The sequence below is a fragment of the Lontra canadensis genome, unplaced genomic scaffold, assembly GCF_010015895.1.
Source record: "Lontra canadensis isolate GAN:19392208 unplaced genomic scaffold, GSC_riverotter_1.0 scaffold67, whole genome shotgun sequence".
NCBI classification, from domain to species: Eukaryota; Metazoa; Chordata; class Mammalia; order Carnivora; family Mustelidae; genus Lontra; species Lontra canadensis.
In genome coordinates, this window is record NW_022631061.1 from 11322165 (window position 1) to 11346497 (window position 24333).

The 24333-nt window shown below is 41.5% G+C and overlaps 1 pseudogene; it reads left to right on the forward strand.

The window, feature by feature from the left end:
* The first annotated feature begins 360 nt into the window (after positions 1-360).
* Positions 361-17486, forward strand: LOC116880679 (annotated as a pseudogene).
* The last annotated feature ends 6847 nt before the right edge of the window (positions 17487-24333 follow it).

The following is a 24333-nucleotide window of genomic DNA, read 5'->3' on the forward strand; positions in this document are numbered from 1 at the left end:
CAGTCAGTTGAAAGAAGTGCCAGTTCTTAGCTACAGTGGCTCATCTACCTCCTTTAAAAAAAAAAAAAAAAAAAGAGGCAGCTTCATCATAAAATTCAGTGGTTTGTAGAATAAGAACTTAATGGGTTGAAGAGGATAAAATATTGTGTCAAAATCACAAAAGGAATGAGGTCCAGGCAGTCAGGGTATTGATTGATTGATTGATTCATTCATTCACTCATTCAGCAAAAATTTATTGAGGACCTACGATCAGCTAGAGGATACATCTATGAACAAAACAGAATTGCTGTCCTGTTGGAGGTGACACTCCAGAATGAGATAAACAAGTAAGTGAGAGCACTGACATGAGAGAGAGAATACATGCGGGATGAGGACTATCTAGAGCACCGGCATGAAGATGGCGATGTGTTCCCCAAATACGGGCACTTCACTGGCTGTGCCCAGACTTACATCAGAAGGGCCACAGCCAAGTCTGGGATTGTGCCTCCTAACAGTAGCAGATATATCCCCAACAGAAAAGAACTGCTTAATGCACACCATACGTTGACACTCTGGCTTATTCAACTACACAATAAATAAATATTTCTTGAAATGCAATTTTTCCAGCCAGAGAAAAGATTTCATTGAACATCATTTAAAATAGATTTTCATTTCATGTCATTTAACTGACTTTAAAAGTGCTGGCCATAAATTCCATTTAATAGGCAGTTCCGTTGGGGAGGTCTGGTGGGGCAACTGTCAATTAGGTGTTTCATAAAAGGATGCAAATGTCTCATAAAAATGATGGAAGATTGTATTATTGCATTAACCATGTCGTCCTTGCCACGCTGTTACACACCACAGAATAATAATCGACACATTTAAAAGGTGGAAATCATTCTGAATGTGCATTTAAACTGTGTGTAAATGCAAGCTGTCTTGACTCCGTTCTTAACACTTTTGTCAGCCACGTTCAAATCCTCAAGTGCAAGGGAAAATAATTAATAGGTGAAATATCTGATAGAATAAGGTTATGGGATCCACCCAGATATTTTCCAATATGTAATGTTTTACAGTTACGCCTTTCAAAGCTGGGTTGTCAAATCTATAAAAATATAAAACTGATTTATTCCATCCATAAAAATGTCTAATGGTGCCATGCTTCAACCTCCAATGTTTTTTTCCCCTGGTGTCTAAGGTAAAGGATTTCAAAATGTTAGCAGAATACCCTGAAAAGAGAGAGAGAGCAGAATCCGAAGCAGATGTAGGAGAGCAGGAAGCAGAAGGAGTACAGACTTGTCACGGTGGAGGCTGTCCGTCTTAAATGAAGAGGTGAAAACAGGAAAGGAGGTACCCAATAATTCACTCAAAATAATAAACAGCCAGAGAGTCAGAAGCAAATACTGAGAGCCTCCAATCTTAATGTATCTTTATGGGTCATTAAGGAGGGAATCGGTTAATATATACGGCTTTACATGTGCCCACAATACTTGGTAGGCCGGGGCTCCTGGCTGAGATGCAGGGGCAGAAGATATGCAGTCTTGTTGGGAGGGGAGGTGGAGTCTCAAGGCGTATCAAGAAGAAATACACCGGAACGGATATTCTCATACCTGAGGTGGGGGGCATGCGGGAATACAGGCTGAAGGGGCGCCTGGGTGGCTCAGTGGGTTAAAGCCTCTGCCTTCGGCTCAGGTCATGATCCCAGGGTCCTGGGATCGAGCCCCACATCTGGCTCTCTGCTCGGGGAGCCTGCTTCCCCCCTCTCTCTCTGCCTGTCTCTCTGCCTACTTGTGATCTCTGTCTGTCAAATAAATAAATAAAATCTTAAAAAAAAAAAAAGGAATACAGGCTGAAGAAAACAAAGAAGAGGTTAGGGCAGTGACAAAAACAGACAAAATCCCTGCTTTATGGATGGAGATAGATGATGAATAAAGAAGCAAAATACAGTACAACAGTAAGCGAGCATTACGAAGAAAAATGAAGAAGGGAATGGGAATAGCAGTACCAGGAGGGAGTCGCTGGGGTAGTTTGCACTGTCCGAAGCCTCACTGAGAAGGCAGCCTCAGAGAGTTTCAGCAATCTCTGAGGAACAAGCTGAAGGAACAGCAGATGCAAAAGCGTGAGGTGAGGGCATGTCTGGTACATTTGAGACACAGCAAAGGAGATGGTATGTCTGGAGCAGAATGGAAGCAGGTGAGATGGCAGAAGGAGAGGTCAGAAAGGTAAAGAGAGACCGTCCGAAGGGCCTCCTAGGTGGCTGGCAGGACGTTGGCCTCTGGAGGGTTCCAAGCAGTGGAATGGCCGCCATGTTGAGAATGGTCTGCTGAAGAGGTCAAGGGAGGAAGCAAGGTGACCAATTAGGAGGCTAATGCACTAAATCCAACTAAGAATGTGGTATCTGTGACCACGGTGGTAGGGTGGAGGAGATGAGAAGAGGCCAGATTCTGAATATGTCTTTAAGGTAGAGTCTATAGATTTTACCGATGGATTGGCAACGGAGGTTGGGAGAGAGAAAAAAGAATAACTCCAAAGTTGTTGGCAGAGCATTGGAAAACATGGAATTGCTTGTCTTGGGTGAGGAAGGCTTCAAGCATAGCAGGTTTTGAAACAGAACTAGCAGGAGTTTGGGCTTGATAATGTTAAACATGACACGCTTAATATACACCCTAATGGAGATCTCATCTAGGTGGTTAGATGCACAATTTGGGAGTTCAGAGAAAAGACCAGCTGAAGATGCAAATTAGGAGTTGCAAACACATAGATGGTTGTTACAGCCATGAGACTGGATGAGAAAACCTTGGTGATAATAAAGAAGAGAAGAGGTTCAAGGTTTCAGCCATAGCTGTTTCAATATTTCACAGTCAGTGATGAGGGTAAAGAAAAAAAAGAAACCCTGATGCAGTGAGTGATAAATTAGGAGGGAAACCAAGAAAAATGTGGTATCCTATGAGGCTAGTAAAGAAAGTGCCTCAAATTGAAAACTTTTGAATCCAAAACACTGTTGAAGTCATGGAGCTAGAAGAAGTAGGCTGCGGCTAGTGGGAAGGTTTTATTAACAGGACTCCTAAAACCGGGGAGATGGAGAGTGTAGCAGGAAGAATATAAGGAGACGATACATATGGAAATGGATTGTGTTGAGCCAGTTTATGGCCTTGTCCCGTTGAAGGTACACCCCAGGGTCTTGACCCCAGACTCATGCCCACTGACTGACTTGATAAAAACTTTCTCCTCTTTCTACAAACTCCCAACAGCTCTCCTCACATACCCGATTCCTCTTTCATAAGAAAACTGAAGAGGTAAAAAGCTTTCCATACATACACTCACCACTACATCTCCCCCACGATCCACGTTCTGTCCTTGCACTCTGCCTCCCCTGTTATGGTGCAGTCCTCACTCCTGTATGAATCCTCTAGAATGATTCTGTGAAGAAAGAAAACCATATGGAGAGAAAGGGGAAGGCAAATATGGTAAAATGTTAACAATCATTGACTCTAGGTGAAGAGGTATTCATTGTGCTATCCTTGCAACTTTGTAAATTTAAATTTTTTCCAAAAAAATTTGGGGACAAATACAACCAGCCATATGCGATTATGTACTTTTAAAATTTTATTCTTTCATACTCTGTGATTATTTACCAAAATAAATAAGATATTATGATTGTAATGATAGCTTAAATCAGAAAAATTTGAACATTTAAAGCCTTACAGTAAGGACATTTAAACTACCTTTAATTTAACTATATATGTGCTTTTTTTTTAGTAAGTGATGATAGGATAAGTAATAAAATACTTTAAATTATAAAATATATCATAAAAGTCTATGTTCTAGGTGGAGTAAAAATTGAGTTCAAGGAGAAAGAATGATACAAAATTTTTAACTAATAAAGAAGAATTTGCTTATGCATATTCAAATTGATAATGATAGATATCAAACCACTATGATATTAAGATTCTTTCAGAGTCCTTTAAAAGCGTTTTGAAACTTTTTGAAAAATAGAGATGTTTACAATACACTGTGATTAAGACCTTCAACTATTTAAATTTCTTATGAAAATTGAAATACCACTTAAAATATGAAAGGAGATACATAATTTTGAAAAATTAGGAGATTTGCAAGCAGAAAAGGTTTTAATACCTTTGCTCTAAGTTTTAAAGGTTGGGTATTTGAAAGCAGGGAAATGTCTTAGGAGTGCTAAACAGCTTGAAAAGCCTACTGAAATTAGTGCTCACAGATTGAAAGGAAGGCCAGTCAGTGTAGGAGTGTGCTTTTCTCTAGCCATTTTTATCTATGTGAATGCAGGTATGGAGGAAAGGAGAGTAGGATTTAATCAGTACTGGGATATTGCTAGATAAATAAAACAGAGGGAGGGAGGGAAAAGAGAGCTAATGGTATATTTCAGAGAATGATTGTAGTGACTGACCATAAGCTGAGAAAGGAGGGAAGTAAGGAAATGATAGGATTGTGGGACATGAAAATGTGATAATATCAGTAGACTATAGTTTCTGGTGAGTTTGAAATATTACTAAAGTCATGGAAATAGAAGGAGTGAGCTTCAGATAGAAGGCAGGAATTTAAGAATGGGACTCTTTAAGCTGAAAATACTGAGGATGTGGTAGGCAGAATTCCAAAATGACCCCCTGATGACTCATGCCTTTGGATGATCTCCTTGCTGTGAGTTGTGAGGGACCTAGGACTATAGGGATATCACTCGGGGGGTTCCGTTACATTATAGGCAACAGTTGATATTTGAGAAAGGAAGGTTGGCCTCAGTAGATCAGACCTGATCGGGTGAGTTCTTAAAAGGGACAGGGTTCTACCTGATGAAAGGGACTGGAAGCATGAGAAGGATTATAAGCAAGAAAGATTGCCCACAGCTAGCTATAAAGATTTAGAGGGCCATGTATCAAAGAATTCGAGTGGCCTCTAGGAGCTGACAGTAGCCCTGGGTGACAGCCAGCAAGGAAATGGGGACTCAGCCCTACAACCACATATGCTCCAAGTGAGAATATGTTCTCACCTACAGAACTCTGAGCTAATACATAGGTATCGTTTTAAGCCACTCAGTTTGTGGTCATTTGTTATACTGCAATGGAAAAGTAAGATAGGGAGTATTTCTAGGGCATACCTAGTCATACCCTATTCTAGGGTATGACTAAAGCAGTAAGAGGCTTAGGTTCAGTGGAGGACAACAGACTGGAGAAACTAAGATGCTAGAGCATTGGGAGTAGCCTCTTCTGTTTGAAGTCTTCTACAAGAATTAATGTAGAGAAAAGATCAGTGAATCCTCAAAGAGAGGGTGTGACCTAAGGGAATGGGATCTTTGAGTGACTGCAACTAGGAGGGATGGGCATGGAATATACTGACGACATAAGTTACAGAGCTGTGGGTGAGAAGGTAGGGAGGAGAGATGGGGACAGTCTAGAATAGCAACATGGAGCATGGATCCCACCCCACCTCCAGGTCCAGTGGTGGGAGCGCTGGGAGAAAGAAAGACCACCACTTGAGGGAGGGGCAGGAAAACTGCCAACTTCAGCAAAGTCAAGTCTCGGCTCGGGTAGAGCAAGACAGGGAGGGAATTGAAAGCAGTGGTGGAAATATGGAAGGTCTTTCTAATAACGGACCTAGAGGTTCACCAGACCCAGTCGAAGACTGCAGGTGTTGTGAAGGACTAGGAAATGGGATCAGAAAAAGGGATGAGAAATTCCTAGGGAATGAAAATCAAGCAGTGAGAAACAGCCTGGGAGCTCTCCCTTTCTGGTGGAACACGAGGGCTCTCTGTTGCTGCTGCTGAAGGTGTGAAAGCTAGTGGGCAGGTAGAGGACTCAGAGCACCCAAAGCCTGGGGATCCTTCTCCACTCTGGGAATGGAGGTGGGTGGGAGGTAAAACAGAACACACCCCATGGGATGGACACCCTCATGAAAAGCAGGTGGCAAATTTGGTTTTGAGCTTTCTGCAGTCCAAGCAAAGAAAAAGATGTAATTTTTAAATGATGCACAGAGACCACAAGATAATAACAGAGAAACCCAACTATAATATCTCGTCCTAGGAGCTAAGAGAAAGTTCTCCCCAGATCTTCTATGGAGGACAGGGGATGATGGAGTAAACAAAACATTATAGCAGCATATATAGCAACAAACTCTACATGAGTGTTTTAAAATGTTCTTCGGTGTAAAGTGATGGTGAAATCTTCAGCAACGGAGCTCTTTAAGTCTTTAACTTAAACCAAGGAGAGATTGAGTGTATCAAATAGATTGGGTTGCACATCATCTAGGCAATCCTTCATAAACACTGTCTTTCTCATGTGCATTCTCCTAAGTATTGAGCAGAAGTATGTTTGAGGTTATATTTAACAACAAATCTGTGATAGAGCCCTTCTATGTTGAAAGTAAGGGGCACAACCACTGTCTTGACAGATGTCCTCTTATAAAAGTTTCAGAGTCTACTGAAGACATACACTTAATTACCAAATGCAGACAGATCAAAAAGATTTTAATTTCCTTCAGTGTAGATCTCTACATACAAAATTTATGGAAGATTGAAGCCATACAGCATAAAACATAGACATAATAATTTTAATTTAAATAAATGTTTTAAGTGCATGTGATAAAACATCCACTTTAGCCAGAAAATAATAATAAATACCCATTTAACTTTGAGTGATATAACTTCCTGGTAAAACTTACATAAAAATGACCTACCAAATGCTATGTCAAGGTAGCTGAATGTGTTGTTTTGTTGTATAGTTCTGTTATTCAGCAGGAGCCATTGAAAAATATCTATACAAAAATAAAATTAGTTTTAAAAGTCAATAGACTATCATTCTTTGGAGAAATCATTCTTTGAGGAAATAATTAGATGGCAGGGACTTTTGCCGTTATGTCTACTCTAACTTATTAAAATAAAGATTGTGAGGGGGGTGTGGGAGGCTCAGTGGGCTAAGCTCCTGCTCTTGGTTTTGGCTCTGGTTACCACTCAGCAGGTCTGTTTAAAGATTCTCTCCCTCTGCTCCTCCCCCATGCTCTCACATGATCTTTCTGTCTCTCTCTCTCTCTTGAATAAATAAATAAATATTTTTAAAAAGAAAATAAAGATTGTGGGGTTGTGTTACATGGAACTTGGCCATTCCTGAAATGCATCACAAAAGCGCCCCAGGAAAACATGGGTAGTTATCAAGATATTCTAAGGGTTCTTGGCATCTACTAGAAGGGGTATTCTGCTAAAAACAGATCATGGGATAAGTTCCAACTTGCCTGGAACATAATTTCAACTCTGACCCAATAAATGAAGCAACAAAAGACAGATTCTTCTAATCTAATTGAGATGAACTGAGAGGTTTTAGTTGGTGAATGGAAAGTTCTCGGCATCTTGAGAAGAAGCAAATGTATCACCTTAGGATTTCTAATAACCAGGAAGGGAAGTCTGGTCATAGGTGCGTATGGGCTTTCAACCTACAACACTCCATAGGAAGGTCTGACATGGTTTCAGAGCTCAGGAGTCTACAGTCAGCTGAGAAGGGAAGGCAGGCAAATCAGGCAAATGGTAACAGTTTGCATGGACCCACTGTGTTCATGTGCTTTATGGACATGATTTTGTGTCATGCTCACAACATGCCTACGGGGGGCTCATCGGCACCCTCATTTTCAGAGAAGGGTAGAGAAGCCATGTTACCTATTAAAAGTTACAGGGCTAACAAAGGTCAGTCCCGGGATCAAGACTTTGGTCAGTCTGACTCCAACACTGACACTCTTTCTAGCACTTTCTCAGAACGGCCATCATGTCTATGCAACAGAAATGTTCTCAGTAAAGAAGGTAGGGTGGCAATAGCTTAAGAAATGAGCGGGAGCTGTCCAAACAGCTGACAAGTGTTTAAGAATGGCTCAAAAGAATGGAAAGAGAGCAGATAACCAGGCGGGGGAGTGGGGCACATCATCTGGAGGGCACAGCAAGCTCCCCTTTGCTGAAGCGAGCTCGACACGCCTGCGATTAATGGAGGTGACCTCTCAGCCCCTCTGACAGAACACGGCAAGAGAAAATAAGTTGACTTCTCAAGTCCGGGGAAGTGAGTGCGGGAATGACACAGAAAATAAGACTCTTCCACTAGCCACTAGGAGTTTGCATCCATTTTTCTGTCTCTGGCAAAGCCCAGAAATTTTTGTGCTGCCAAATGCTTTCAGCATTAGGAAAGTCCTGATTCTGGCTACACATCGCCCTAGTAGACTTTCTTTCTGACAAGATTAGAATTCTCAACAACTGTTTAAACTGTATTACCAGTTCTCTGGCAGCTTCAATCTATTTATATCTGGGGTAGGAGATTCTGGGGTGTGCCTGTGAGTGCATGGGTGTTTGCCACGGAAATGCCTGTTTCGTAAATTGCTACTAAGATGAACGCCACACAGATGAAAATTATTACTGGTCCCTTGGGAAGAGAAGTCACATTTTTTTCCTGAGACTTTGAGAGAAAGTGAGGTTTGGGCTTTAATCTCTACCTGTTGTCTGCTTGCAGAGCTGGTGGCTTGCTATCGCTGCTTTAATTTTGTTTTGTTTTGATTCCTCTGAGAGATTCAAAGGATCGTAGAAAGGTTCATTGTAATTCAGCAATTAGTGTGTCTGCTGCTTTCCCCTTCTTCTGACCAAAAATGCAAGATCATTCTGTCCTGTGAAAGTCATTTTCCACCGACATCTTACACATTAATTTGCTGGCGTGAAAATCCAGAGGCAAGGAAGAGCAAAATGTCAAAAGTTCCAGCAGATTTTGTGCATGAAGCAGTAGGAAAAAGTGAGAGAAAGACGCCTTGCAGGCAACTGCCCGGCTTTGATCCAAAAGAGTGTTCCTTCAGTTTTTATGTATGAAAACAACAGAAAGGAATAGTTGAAAGGTGTGTGCTTCTGAAGGATATCTCACTGGGAATTAATCCTTGGAAATACCCCATTCACCTTGTCACTCCCCTGCTCTCAGGCCTCCCCTGCTTCTCCTTCCCTACAGGATGGTGTCTGAATCCTGGGCCTGCCTTTCAAAGCTCTCTACCGTTTGTGTTCAACCTGCATTCTAAGCTGCTTTCTCCTCCTGCCTTACAGGACCATCCATTTGCTCAAATGGGCTGTCCAAAAAAAAAAAAAAAAAAGTTCTCATTCCTACTTTTTAAAAAAAGATTTTATGTATTTATTTGTCAGAGAGAGAGAGAGATCACACAAGCAGGCGGAGCAGCAGGCAGGGGGAGAAGCGGGCTTCCCACTGAGCAGGGACCCCCATGCGGGACTGGATCCCCAGACCCTGGGATTATAACCTGAGCCAAAGGCAGCTGCTCAACTCACTGAGCAACCCAGGCGTCCCCTCCTGCCCCTCTCGTTCCTACTTCTGACACTATTGTTCTAGCCCAGAGTCAGCATCAGTTTCATGGGTTTGTGATGAGGCCATTACATGGGGTTCACCGTCTGGAGGTTTTGTACTTGAGGTTTAATGCTTCATGGCTACTATCTTGAAATTCTTAGTAATTGTGCCTTTGAACTGGGTTTTGTTCCTTCTGTGGGATGCTGGAGCAAAAGCATGAGGCCTGAGCCCTGGCTCCTGAATGGTCCACCTCCCACTGCTCCCCTCCCCACTGAGATGCATGCTAGGCCACACCCCACAACCATTGCCACCTTCCCCCACAGCAATGGGCAGAGGTTCTGGGAAAGCATGTGCCCCGCAGCATCTCAGGGCATGGCAAAGCAGAGGCTCCCCTGTCCTGGATTCATGGTACCATGCTCATTTACCCTCTCACCACCCACATTGCTCTAGGTATGGAAAACACCCCAAAACAGAGATTGCAATCCCCTGAAGGTCGTTCCCCACCTGTAGATCGCAGCAGTGGCCCTGTGCACAAAGAGATGGACTTCTCTGTCCTGTGCTGACCCTACAAAGTCTGTTTGTAGGCCCTGCCAATTCTGTAGCCTGCCCTACCTGGAATATTAGGGTCTGCACACTTCTCTGTCACATTTCATCGTGATAATTTTAGCTCTTTCTTTACACTGTTAAGATTATTTGAAATCAGAACCATGCCATCATGAATGCTATTCTCATGCCTTTTAAACGTGCCTTCTTTAAACTATTGATATAAAGAGTAATTTTAAAGATAGCGTCTTTAGCACCCACTAGAAACCTCTACTTGGTTCACTCAAATTATGAACTAGTTCATTACCAACTCACTAATCTGAGACCCTGACTATCTTGTCAACCAGGCCTATAACTGTCCATCTTGCCCTCAATGAAGATGATTGCTGACTGCCAAATACCATCCCCTTCTTTCTTCTGCCGTCCTCAGCCCTCCACAGTGGGATCCAAGTACACCTCCCCTCTACAAAGTTCAGCTGCACCCCAGGATCTCAGACCAATCATGATCTGAATTCTTTAAGGAGAAATTATTCACTGAATGCTTGTTTTAAAATGAAAAGATAGATTTTATTCAAACTACTGCCAAAGGAGAGAGAGACCCCAGTACAAACCGACCTCAACGTTGCTGAAACAGAAGGTGAGAGGCTTTTTAAATGCTGCTGTGTGTTCAAAGAAGAGCCTTGAAGGATGTTAAGTGGGGCAGGTTGGTTCCTGTGATTAGGCCATGGGCATCTGCTAACTCTGCTAACCCGAGCTCATGAAGCCAGGCTAGACTGGGAGACAAACGCCCTACCTGTCTTGAGGATTACATTTCAAAGGGATAGCCTTTAGGTCCTTGAGAAGGCTATTTCTGGCTTATAAAAGATACACCACAAAGGGACAGAGAGAAAGGTTTACAACTGCAAGTTCTTTAAAGTACGTACTCCAAGAAAGAGGAAGTCAGGGGCCTGGAGTCAGGTTTGGGGCTGGAACAAAGAGTAACTTCTTTCAGCAGCATTGGGCTTTCTCAGACAGGCATCATAAACAAGCTGGGACACATCTCAGGTACAGGGCCTTGAACTTAGAGAAGTCATGCTCGAGTTTGGTCAAGTCTCTTTTTTTGGAGACTTGTGAAGTCCTTGGTGCTGACAGATGGGCTTAGGATGACAGTTCTCATCCTAAACCAGTCCCTGCCCACCAATCCCCTCCAACCTCCATCTGCCCAAGGATGCAGTGGCCAACTGCTGATCCCTGGTGTCCCCGAACACGAGCTCCCTTGTGCCCTCCTCGCAGGGCATCCTTTCAGTATCCAGACACCCAGGCCTGAATACTCTCCACAGAGACTAGGGTTTTTCCTGTCTTTCTCGGGAATCTGTCCTTAGCCACTTACCCAGAAGCAACAACAGGTCGGGCAGTAGAAACCTGTGAGAAAAGAGCAAATGTTCTAGCCCTTACTCTCTGGCAGAACCTTCTCTATCAGTAGCATCCGCCCCCAGACATCACTCTGTCCTGAACAGCAAGTCCTGGGCCATGTCCAGCCCTTCACCACCATCTCACCTTACACCAGCCGCTTGGCCCGACATCAGTTCTTTTATCCTTCACAATAGCCCCCTGAAGAGAAAGTAGTGCTCAGAGAGGTTTAGTAATGTAGGTCAAACTACATTTTCACTTCATTCCTTTCACTTGTACTAAGGAGAATGAAATTAGAACTGAAAGAGACAGAAGATCGGAGAGGAGGTATTTGGGAAACACACGTGGTCTTCAATGAGTATAAACCTTTGGGCCCCCAGAACCACCACAAAAATCATTGAAGAAGTGGCCAGAGAACCACATTCATGGTCTTCACAATACCCTGGAGAATGACGGAAATGCCAAAAGGCTAAAGATAGTAAATGTTTCCTGATGGTCATAAAAGGGAGAATTGGTTGTTTGCAGCAATGCAGAAGGCTGCCCATCCATAAGCTTCCTGTTGACTTCCAGGGAAATTCCCAAACCAATTATTGACAGGTCTGGGTGAGCTTTTAGGAACACACCAGAACTAACATAGACACACATTAAAAGAGTTATTGTTTTCTACTTTATCACTTATTACACTAACAGATGAAACAAAACTGAGAAGAGTACCCTAGGTGACAGGATAAGGATCCAATAGGATTCTAAAATATTAGAAAGAAAGAAAAATAGAAGCCCAAACAGCAATAGGTGTAAATTCTTGTCTTGGGGTCGAAGTGATTACTTACAAAATTATCAGATGAAGGAGACCTGGCTTGAGAAAAATTCATATTTAAAAATGCAGGTGTAGTTGTGACTCAGTGCCTTCATGCTAAGCATACAGCCACAAGTAAAGCAGTCACCAAAATGTCTAATCTAACTCTATATCATTTAGCTAAATAAAAAATAAAATAAAATAAAAGTAGGTCAGATTCCCAATATGTTGGGCAACATGACCTCTAAAGTAATAGGAGGTGGGTAGCCCAGGGTGACATTCATGGAGAGGGACATTAACAACTTGAAAATGTTATACAGTCTAGAGAATGCACTTCTAGAAATAGCTCTGCATATATATGAGACAGCCTGATAAGGGCTACTTGAATTTTTAAAAAATCCTAATGTGTTCAGATCTTTTGGCTGAAACTGGAAGAAGCCTACCTTAAGGAAAAGGGAAATGTTAATAATTTATTGGCTCAAGAAACCAGGAATGATGGAAGAGAAGGAAGGGATAACTGGCAAATTTCCAAAGCCAGAGACTTCATGCTTCTAAGACATTCTCTCTCTATGTCTTCCTCGTTTCACTGGGGCTTTGCTCCAGCTCCATGTTACTATCCTCTATTGTGGGTCATCATTCTCCATGTGCTCCCACTGGCAGAGCAGGAGGGAGGAGATGGAGAAGGTAAAGGGACAACGGACCAAGGAGGTGGCAATAGACAAGACTGGTTGCAATCAGAGGTCCCCCTAAAACCATATGACTGGAATAAGGAAGGAACAAATCACTGAAAGAAGGAAAATGAGGGGATGCTATTTGCAGGAGAAGAGTAAAGATATGCCGCATAGAAATAAACACAGACATCGCCCTCTCAGCAGTGAATGAGTAAGTTCCAGCACCTTCCACAGATGCTACAGTCACACTTCAAAGAAATACAAGAATGTGTACATATTCACAAAGACAGATCTTGCCTTATGCCATAAGTTACTTAATAGTCGTTTGCAACTGAACTTTTAAATAAATTTTTTACATATACTTTAAATACAGTAAAATGTGTTCATCTTGGTAGTGTTCAGTTTACTGAATTTTGATTAATTCATTTTACACTCCTGTATGACCACCACCAAATCCAAGATATAGAACGTTTCTATCTCTAAGAAAAGTGCCCTAGTGCCTAGCTGTAGTCAATCCAACGATCCCACACTCCTTCGTGATAGCTCCAGGCAAATACTGATCTGGTTTTTTGGTGTGTGGGGTTTTTTTGTTTTTTGTGTTTTGTTTTTTTTCGTCATTATAGATTAGGTTGGTCATTTCTAGAACTTCAGGTATATGAAATCATATAGAATGTACTCCTTTGTGTCTGCTTCTTTCACTCCACAGAACATTTTTAAAATTCATGTGTGTTATGTGTATTAGTAATTCAACTCTTTTTATTGCTGTTATATGTATATACCACAATTTGTTACCCATTTACTAGTTGAGGGACATCTGGGTTGTTCCCATGAACAGTTGTTTCTAGTAAAGCTGCCATGAATATTTGTTGAGAATTGAATTGTGTCCCCCCAAAAGATACACTGATGTTCTAAACCCTGAAAGCTGTGAACGTAATCTTATTTGAAAATAGGGTGTTTGCAGATGTAATCAAGTTAAAATGAGGTCGTTAGGGTGGGCCCCAATCCAATATGGGTGTCTTTATAAGAAAGAAAAGATACAGACACAGAGACACAGAAGGTGAAGCCCATGTAATGACAGAGGCAGAGACTGAAGTGACACATTTACAAGTCAAAAATTGCCAAGGACTCCTGGCAACACCAGAAGCTAAGAGAAAGTCATGGATCAGATTCTCTCTCAGAATCTTCAGAGAGAGCATGGCGCTGCCAACACCCTGATTTTAGACTTCTAGGGTTTAAAACTATGAGAGAATAAATTTCTGTTGCTTAAAGTCACCTGGTTTGTGGTAATTTGTTACAAAAACTCTAGGAAACTAAGACAACATTCAAGTACAAGTCTTCGTACGAACACATGTTTTCATTTCTCTTGCACAAATACCCAGAAGTGGGATTGCCAGGATGTATGGTATGTTTAATTTTACAAGAAATGACCAACGTGTTTTCCAGAGTAGCAGTAAATTTTACCTTCCGGCTAGCAACATACAAAAATTACAGCTGCTCTGTATCATCATGAAGTCTTGGTATTATCAGTCATCTCAATTTTCCATTATGGTTTTAATTTGCATTTCTTTGATGACTATTAATGTTGAACATCTTTTCATGTACTTGTTGGCCGTTTGTATATGTTCTTTGTGAAGTGTGTCTTTAAATATTTTGCCCATAATCTTTTCTTTATCAGATGTATGTTTTGCATGTATTTTGTCCCAGCCTGTTGCTTGCTTTTCATGATCTTAAAGGTATTATTTTGAAAAGCAGTTTTCATTTTGATAGAGTTCATTTCATCAAATTTTTATTTTACAGTTTGTGGGTTTGGTGCCCTAAGAAATCTTCACATACCCAAGGTCTTACAACGATTTTATCCCATCTTTTCTCTAAGAAGTTTAATCGTTTTAGATTTCACATTTAGGTCTGTTACTTATTTTTATTTCATTTGCTGTGCATCATGTAAGTGTCAACATTCATTTTTTTCCTCATGGACATCTGGTTGTTGAAATAAGTTAGCTTAGTGTCTGTCAAAAATCGGTTGGCTGTCTATATCTGTGTCTATGGTTTCTGGAGTCTGACTCTGTCTCACTGACCTATATATCTCCTTACACCAACACCACCTACCCCAAATACTTTATAGTAAATCTTAGAATCAGGCTGCACAGTTCCTCTCATTTTGTTATTTTTCAAAAGTATATTGAAATTTGTGTTTGTTCTTTATGTCTATTTATCTTTCCCTTAGTAATATATGCACACGAAGGGGTTTCATTGAGAAGTAAGTCTTCCTCCCTCCATCACTAGGTCCCAAGACTGCCAAGTCTCCTCCCCAGAAGAGGCCACTTTTAGAATTTCCTATTATTTTCTTTTTCAGAGACTACTGTAACTGATTTTTTAAAAATTGAGTCAAATTTTACTATCTAAAGGAATGTCAATTACAGACAAATTTGAAAGGGAAAAAATAATGCCCTCATTTTACTTTCTGTATCAATCCAAATTTCAAGTGTGCTTGCCTCAAGTGAGGCCAGTCAATATTGGAAGGATTCAAACTTTGCTAACGATGTACTTAATTTTATCCACCCAGAAAAGAAGAGCAGGGACATTTGTGTGAATCACCCACTCGCCTTAATTCTGTTAGAGTTATTTAAATATGCTGCTTATTTTTAGTTTAATTGCAGGATAATTATATAACACCAAGTAATCAGAGCTTGGTAACACCAACAAATTGATCTTTAAGACATCTTAGAGGCCTACTTAAGAATCATCTGAATGTGTGACTCAGAGGTCACCCACCGCAAAGATCAAGACATTGCAAAGCTACAATCTATATAGATAGAATCCAACTCAACAAACCTTTATCAGTTGTCACACGAGTACAAAATCTTATAATAGGAGATGTGAAGGGATGCAAGACAAACCAAACCCTTCCAATGCCCTGCAGAAATTCAAAAACTAGAAGGGGAGGCAGGAGTATGCATAAGCATCTCTGATGCAACGAAAAGTTCTAACACTGAGGTTCCAATAAAAGGCGCTGGAAACACGGAGAAGGCACATTCTGGAAACTAGATAATCATACCATTTAAACTCTTCCTGAATTCAAAACACGCTGTCCTTCTCATTTTAGGATGACATCTAAGCAGTGCACAGTTCTCCAGACTTGTGTTTCATCCTTATTATATTTCATTCTTACTAAGAGGAATTATTTTAACTCTGAAATAGGTCAATGGTTCTTCAGAGAATATAAGTATATGAAAAGAGAAGGTCCTGTTAGGAACTAAACAAATCCCTAAGCTTGCCTTGTTTATCACATTTAATTACTCCTCTGGGAACATGAAACGAAAGCAATAAAGTTCTCCTTCTTCTGGTAACATAAAAAATGGATTTAGTGATTTGCTTTCCTTAGAGGGAGAGAGACAAGCAGTGAGTACTGCCCAGGCAAGAAGATATGGAGAAGAAAATTCCTTGCTTCCTTTAAAACTTGGCATTGCAAAACAAAACAAAACAACAACTTGGCATTTCCTCTGGATTTTCAGGAAACTAGGAACACAAAAGCACAAAGAAAACTGTACCTGAGAACTCATATGCCTGATTCAGAGAAAAGCAAGACATTGGTTATAGGTAAAGTGTGTAGGTTTATGGACGTTGATTACCCAGAATTTCTTGTTGTTCGTATGTGTCACTAACACTCAGTGATTGATGTGTGTGTTATAAAATATTTTTCATTAAAACTTCTTATGATTTAGGGTTTTTATAACTTCATGGCTTCCCGATAGTCTAAGGTATCCTTAGAAACCCCGAGAGAGGAGAGCATATTATATTAAACACAGTACTCTGAGGAAATAAGTGAGAAAATGTTCAGTGAAAAATGCTACATTTGTTTGTATATCTCTTGGTGGCATCATTAATTACTGAATAATGCATTTGCCACCCCACAAGTATCACCAAAGTCAGAGTTGTGAAGCCAGATTCAGTATTTCACAGATAGGCTCATTGACTAAGTAAGTAGAAGACTAGTGACATGCAGTTAAAAGTGGGTCACATGGCTAAAAGTAGAAGTTAGAAATAACCCTCCTGGAAGATATGGAGTGGACAGTGTTTACGGAGATATGAAAGGAAAGGTGTCCAAGCTTCTCTAACAGTAGCAGTCAGATCCTTGGTGTCTCTTTTGAACAGACAATTAGAATTCCTGGTTTAACATATGGGGAAACCCTGAAGAAGTCTCATGTCCATTCCTCCTTTGTTAACAAAGAAACTTCTACCCAGATAAACATTATACTATTAGTGTATTCTCAGGTAGCCCTATCGATATCTGGAATAGGAAGGCCACTGAATGTTCAATTACCTTTAAATACCCAGGTAGCACTGCAAGGTCAGATACCACGGTCAACAGTATGATCCCGCTTCCTAAAAACCCAGAACACTTGGTAGTGTGCAACAGATCAAATACAGGGGTTGTCCTGAACAGGCAGGGCCAGGTCATCAGAAGCTTCAGCTCTGGTAAGAGAGAAGGTGGGGATTTTGTCTGCCAAGCCCTCTCTCCCCGTGGTGACTGGACCTACAGTGCAGGCGAGGTCTCTGGGCTCTCCTATCTCAGCACAGTCACTGGCAAGCCAGAGAGAGCTCTGACAGTCCACGAGAAGGAGGTGACTGGTATCACACTTCACCCTCGTCAGAATGTGATTGCTACCTACAGCGAAGATGGGCTCCGAAAGCTCTGGAAATCCTAATTCCACTTTTCTATTAAAACTCACTTGAAAGCATGTACTTAAATGAAGATATATATTCATGTACTACTTTTTTTTTTTTTTAGGCTACCTTTTCTAAGCAATTGTCGGAATTAGGCATAAGAACGATTATGTGAAAATTCATGTTCCCGTGGGAATGCAAGCTGGTGCAACCACTCTGGAAAACAGCATGGAGGTTCCTCAAAATGTTGAAAATAGAACTACCCTATGGCCCAGCAATTGCACTGCTGGGTATTTACCCTAAAGATACAAACGTAGTGATCCGAAGGGGCACGTGCACCCGAATGTTTATAGCAGCAATGTCTACAATAGCCAAACTATGGAAAGAACCTAGATGTCCATCAACAGACGAATGGATAAAGAAGATGTGGTATATATACACAATGGAATACTATGCAGCCATCAAAAGAAATGAAATCTTGCCATTTGCGACGACGTGGATGGAACTAGAGGGTATCATGCTTAGCGAAATAAGTCAGTCGGAGAAAGACAACTATCATATGATCTCCCTGATATGAGGGAGAGGAGATGCAACATGGGGGGTTAAGGGGGTAGGAGAAGAGTAAATGAAGCAAGATGGGATTGGGAGGGAGATAAACCATAAGTGACTCTTAATCTCACAAAACAAACTGAGGGTTGCTGGGGGGAGGGGGGTTGGGGGGGTGGGGTTATGGACATTGGGGAGGGTATGTGCTATGATGAGTGCGATGAAGTGTGTAAACCTGGTGATTCACAGACCTGTACCCCCGGGGAAAAAAATATGTTTATAAAAAATAAAATTTAAAAAAAAATTCATGTTCCTTTTTTTATATATATTTTAAGGCCCTCTTTCTAATTGGGGCAGTTACTTAATGTTTTCAGTAGTCTTCTATGTGGAGAGTGAAATACTGCTGTTTCTAGAAAAAAAAATGTACTACTTTATTTGAAATGGTGATTAAAACATTCTTCTCGCAGTGAAGCTTGTAAAAAAAAAAAAAAAAGGAAAACAAGAAAGGAGAGGAAAGAAAAGAAAGGGGGAAAAAGGAGAGAAAAGACACAACCCTCCTGGTATTGCCATGGTTTGGCTCTTGTATCGGTATCAGTTAGGAATGCCTTCAGCTGCAAATAACAAAAAAACCCAATTAACAATGGTTGAAACAAATATGGACCTCTTTTTTCTAATAAAACCTTCAAGGACCTAAGCTCATTCTGTCTTGTTCTTCCACCACCTCTAACACCTTTGGTATATTGACTTTTCCTCATCATAATTATCACTGGTCACAAAATGGCTGCAGAAGCTCCAGGCCTCATATTTGCATATAAGACAAAAAGAAATACCAAAAAAAAAAAAAAAAAAAAAAAAGGAAGGAAGGAAGAAAGAAAGAAAGAGAAAAGGTGACACCAACTCAAATGTCCCCTTTATCAGGGAAAGAAGAAAAGTTTTCCAAAAACCAGCAGAACTAACATCTCATTGGTAGAACTGAGTCAGCTGCCAATGTCGCTGGGGAAGTGAGCATGTGGTACACTCTCTATTGTGGGAGGCAGGAAGGAGTAAAAAGGTTGAGCATGACTGTGAAGTCAGCCAATCAACGGTTTCCACCACAGTATATAATCAAACCATTACACTTCATTAGGCTTTAATTTTCACAACACCAAAAAGCAATGGCAAAGGGCACTGTGATTGTAATGAAATCAAAATAAGGAGGAGTTTACAGATGCCTGAATATATAATAAACCAGGCTGATTAGCTCTATCTTTGGCTTCGTTGGAAACTTAGCCCTTTCTGTCTATAAAGATAACCTGGGGTAAGTCAGAGCACCAGGGGGCCTTGTTTGCTTTGCAGCTGGAAATCAAAAGCCTGAAATAATAGAATAGCCACAGAGAGGGGTGAGCTTGCTCTCATCACCACACCACCCTCTACTTCAAAGCCTCATTTACAGGCTGTGAGCCTTTGAAGCCTTTTAGTCCCAAACTGAAGCGTCCCCCAGCAGGTCCCTGGGTTTTCGTGTGTTCAAAGTCCGACACATTAGCATGTATACAGCAGGAGGAGCTGATTGTGATCTTTTGGATTTGCAGCCTTCTAAGGCTGGCAGTCATGGTGTGCTTTTTGAATGTTGTTGTTGTCGTCCTCGAATCCAGTATTTTGGGAAATCACTACAAAAGGCACCAAGCGCAATGGGATTCACTTCCCACTCTCCTGCACCTCCTGGGATCTTCAATTTAACGATCCATGATCTTTGTAACAAGAATGCTGGGATAAGAAAACAATGGATATAGCAATGGAAGCTAAGACATCACTGTGAGTTGGTCTTTTATCCGGGAAAATAACCATGACTGTTGGGGAGGCAGGACTATGTCAAAGACCAGTGAGAAAAATACAGCACAGAGAAGACAGGGTGACAGCACAAGAGAACCCAGGCCATAGAAGACTATTAAACCCTGCAGGATGGATGCACCGATGAATGCACAGACAGATGGATGAACAGACGTACAGAGAGATAGGTAAATGGACAGAGGGAGAGAGGAAGGGAAAGAAGAAAGAAAAAAGGGAGGAAAAAACAAGACAGCAAGAAAGAAAGGAAGAAAGAATCTGAACTCATACCATGGGCTGGCAAGAAGACAAAACAAATAGCAAATACAATTATTTGGCCTTAGGAAGCTACAGCTTAAAAATCCTAACATAAATATGTTTTGTTCCTCTTTATTTCCACCCCCTCCAGACTTAGTAATACAAACTGGATCTACGGGGATTTCGAATTACTTATCTCGTCTTCTTTAACATCATCCCGAACCACTGGCTTTCCCTGAGGTTGGCTATCAGGGCAGAGAAGAGATGATCAGGTTTTAAAAATCCAGTGAGGTTTACATTGGTTTACCACAACAGACATGAACACGACAAGAGGGAAAATGAGAAAAAGTATCATCCCAGCCCCCAGTTAAATTTCCTTTTCACTTAAGTGAGACTACAATTGGGTAACTGTAGAAATATTGGTGTGTCTGAGGGTAATTCTTTCCCAAGTAAGATCTCTGAGCTCTAGATGCACTTGACAATGCCAGCGCATTATTCACTGGCAGGCTCTAATAACTATAAAAGAAGTGTAATAACTAATAAGGCTGACAGCAGAAATTCGACTAAGACCGTAAGACCATAAATGCAACTTGCCGCATCAGCTGGCCTTGCCAGGAACATTACATTCTGTTTGGATTTTCATGCAACAGCACCAGACTCATTACAATAATAACGCTAGGAGCAGGGAGTAGAAATAACACCAGCTTTGGTGTCAGAAAGACTAATACGGGATCCATCAGGTCCCACCTGTGGCCTTGGGTAAATTATTTAATTGCTGGTGCCTCAGTCTCTTCATTTGAAAAATGGATATGACACTCGTACCCCAGAGGATAATTTCACTTACTGAAAGGATGGACAACATATAAAATACTGGGCATGTGGCAGCTAGTCAAATACACAGCAGTTTTCTTTCCTAACCAGGGGATGACAACAGGACTCATGCACCCTAGAAAAAAAACTGGCTTTTCAAGAGGGCTGTCCTCATGGCCGTTCTGGAACTCTGTGATATACAGTCTGCAAGGCCACACGTAGTGACCCTCTGCTTTGATTGTTCTCCAGCAGTGACAATGCACTGTCTTTAAGGCTACTGGCTAGAGTTAGACTTTGTAAACTAAAGCTTGGCTACTGGTCAATGTGACATGTAAAGAGTCAAAGAAGATTCCAGAATTCCTACTGGGGAGCCTGGTAGAATGGTGGGTGCCACCAGAGGAGAGGGGGATCCAAGGTAGAAGGAAACATTTACGCTCCTTTTAAACAGATTCAATACTATATGATTTTAAATTGTCAAAAATGGGGGTACCTGGGTGGCTCAGGCAGTTAAATGTCCAACTCTTGATTTTGGCTCAGGTCATGAACTCAAGGTCACGGGATGGGGCCCCACACCAGGCTCTACACTCAGCGGGGAATCTGCTTGAGATTCTCTCTCTTTCCTTCTCCTTCTCCCTCTCCCTCTGCCCCTCCTCCCATTCACACTCACTCTCTCTCTCTCAAATAAATAAATCTTTTTAAAGAACTGTCCAAAATGGTGAACTAGAAGATTCATTTGTTTTATGCAACCTAACATCTTGCATTTATGAAACTTGCAAGATTTGAGGCTGAAGCACACATGCGTTCCAGTCATTCATTCCTTTGACAAATGCTAATTGAACACTTGCTAGAAACTGATGACTGAGGTAGGATCTGGAGATACTAAGATGAACCACATACGGCCCTGCTTTTAATGTAGACAATAAATTTAGTGACAAAGATTTTACTAATAGTGGATACAAACTTGAAAAAAATAATTCCAACTGAGTGGGATAAGAATTAAATTGAAAAGGAATTCATGGTACGGTGGGATGGGGGGGGCGGTAAGCAACCCAAGATCACAAAGCAATAAGCAATTCAAATTATAAATATCAAGAGTGCAGGAGAATGAAGAGAAATTTCTCAATCTTGAAACTATGGAAACAGGATACCTCCTAAGCAAAGAGAATACGACTCAGGTTAGAATGGATAAAGCGCGAGGATCAAGAAAAATGATATGAAAGGAAAGTGGCAATCAGGAAAATGCAAACCATATCCCAACAATCACAGATTGCTTCTATTGGTATATTCATTTAGATCCTAATCCCTTCATAACTGAAAATAAGTGACTTTCCCTCTAATGTTATAAATCTTTGATTATAAGAAACAAATTCACTTTACAATAATTAGCTTTAGATAAATCAAGTGCATTTTTTCCATTGAGAAAAGATATGTAGGCGGGGAGTGTTAATTTGCTGGATCATGCGGCTTACCTTGTTCTCTACAAGACACTTAGAAGGTATTTTAGAAACTTGGGTACGTGGGTATCTTTCAATGTCTCATTGACACACTGGGCACAACTACCTTTTACTGTGTGGGGGTGAGGAATGCTGGGCACCCAGCGATGAGTGCAACAGCCCTACATCGGGGAGCACTGTGTGATGCATTCTGCATGACTCCCTGGGACTGGACATTCATGTAGGTGAAAATCCCATGTAGAATTAACTGAACCTAGTACCTAATTGCATTATATATATAAATAATTTGGGGGGCACTATTTTGGTACATACAGAATTTTCCCAGAATATCAGTACATTGAAAGCAAAAAGAAAAACAGAATTGTCATGTTTTGCTTGGAATTTTACCAAGCATCATCTACAATTTTGGACATTCATTTAGAAAATTGTGTCACCAACAACATTGTCACTTGTGATATTAGGCATTGTGTTAGCAAGACAAAACCACTGCTATCAGTGTGCATTTTCAGCTAGCCCCCTCACAGTTACTCCAATTGCATAGTTTTAAGTCCCGCATTGGGCTCTCTGCTCCACCGGGAGCCTGTTTCCCGCCCCCACGACCCGCCAACCCCCCGCTCCGCCTGTCTCTCTGCCTACTTGCGATCTCTGTTTGTCAAATAAATAAATAATTTTTTTTAAAAAAAGGCAATAGACTTCCCCTCAACTAGCCATTTAGTGGCAAAATCAGAGAGACCGCTTTACTGAGCTCCTCCATAAATCAGGCTCTGTACTAGTCACTTTCAATCATTTATTCCAAAAATATGCACTTAATGTCCACCCTTTCTTTGCATTGAGCAGGGGCCGATGTTGCCTAGCTTCCCTCTAGGGAAGGCAGATCAGAAAAATCCATGATTATAAATGCATAAATAGATGAAATGTTGGTGGGACAGAAAAGAAAGGGTCTAAGTCAGCTTGCTTGAAGAATGGAGGTGACACCAGACGTGAATCTCAAATGATGGTAGGGAAGTCAGCCAGGAGCACAAGATGAACAAAAGCATTTCTGGCAGAGGGAACCCTGGAGGAGAGTCAGAGTGTGCTTGACGCTCCGGCAGAACAGGAAGGACTCTGGTTCGGTGTCAACCTAGGGCAAGAATACAGCGGTGGAGAGGGCTGGAGTTGGAGAGAATGGAGGGACACAACTCCTGGTGAGCATGTTTTCCAGCTCAAGGACCTGAACTTGCCCTTGATGTTCATGCAGAGAACGATAAGGCTTGTACAGAGATGTGTGACACCAGGAAATTCACTCTGACCATAGTATAACATTTAAAATGGAATGTACTGGGGCACCTGGGTGGCTCAGTGGGTTAAGCCTCTGCCTTCGGCTCAGGTCATGATCCCAGGGTCCTGGGCTCGAGCCCTGCATTGGGCTCTCTGCTCAGCAGGGAGCCTGCTTCCCCCTCTCTCTCTGCCTGCCTCTCTGCCTACTTGTGATCTCTGTCTGTCAAATAAATAAATAAAATCTTCAAAAAAAATAAAATAAATAAAATAAAATGGAATGTACTGCAGTAATCCACACAAGAAATGATGAAAAACTGGATTAAGAGTGGCCTTGAGTGGAGAGGATGGAGCAGAGTACAAGGAGACAGGAGAAGCAGAATTAGCAGGATTTGGTGACTGATGGAATTTTCCAGACTGAGGGAGAAGGAAGCCTTGCAGGGGCTCTGGGTGGCAGGTGTGGAAAATGGAGAATGATGAAACCCTCCACTGAAATGAACTGTAGGAGGAGGGGGATAGTTGGGTCTGGATGAGAAGGGAGAGAAAGGATGAGTTCAGCCTGGGACATGCTGGGACAAAGACTGCATGGGCATTAGATCTGAAATCCAGGAGACAGGTCTGCACTAGTGACACTAGAGATAGCAATCTGGGAAGCAACAGCAACTAGATCACCTAGTTTAATCCCCACCCCCCATCTAGTTATAGCCTCATTTCACAGACAAGAAAACAGAAATGTGCCTGGTCATATAGTCAGAGAGCTAAGATTTGCCCCATGATCGGCCTGACTCCAAAGCCCATCCTCTCTCCTCCAGACCATATTGTCTTCCAGATCAGGA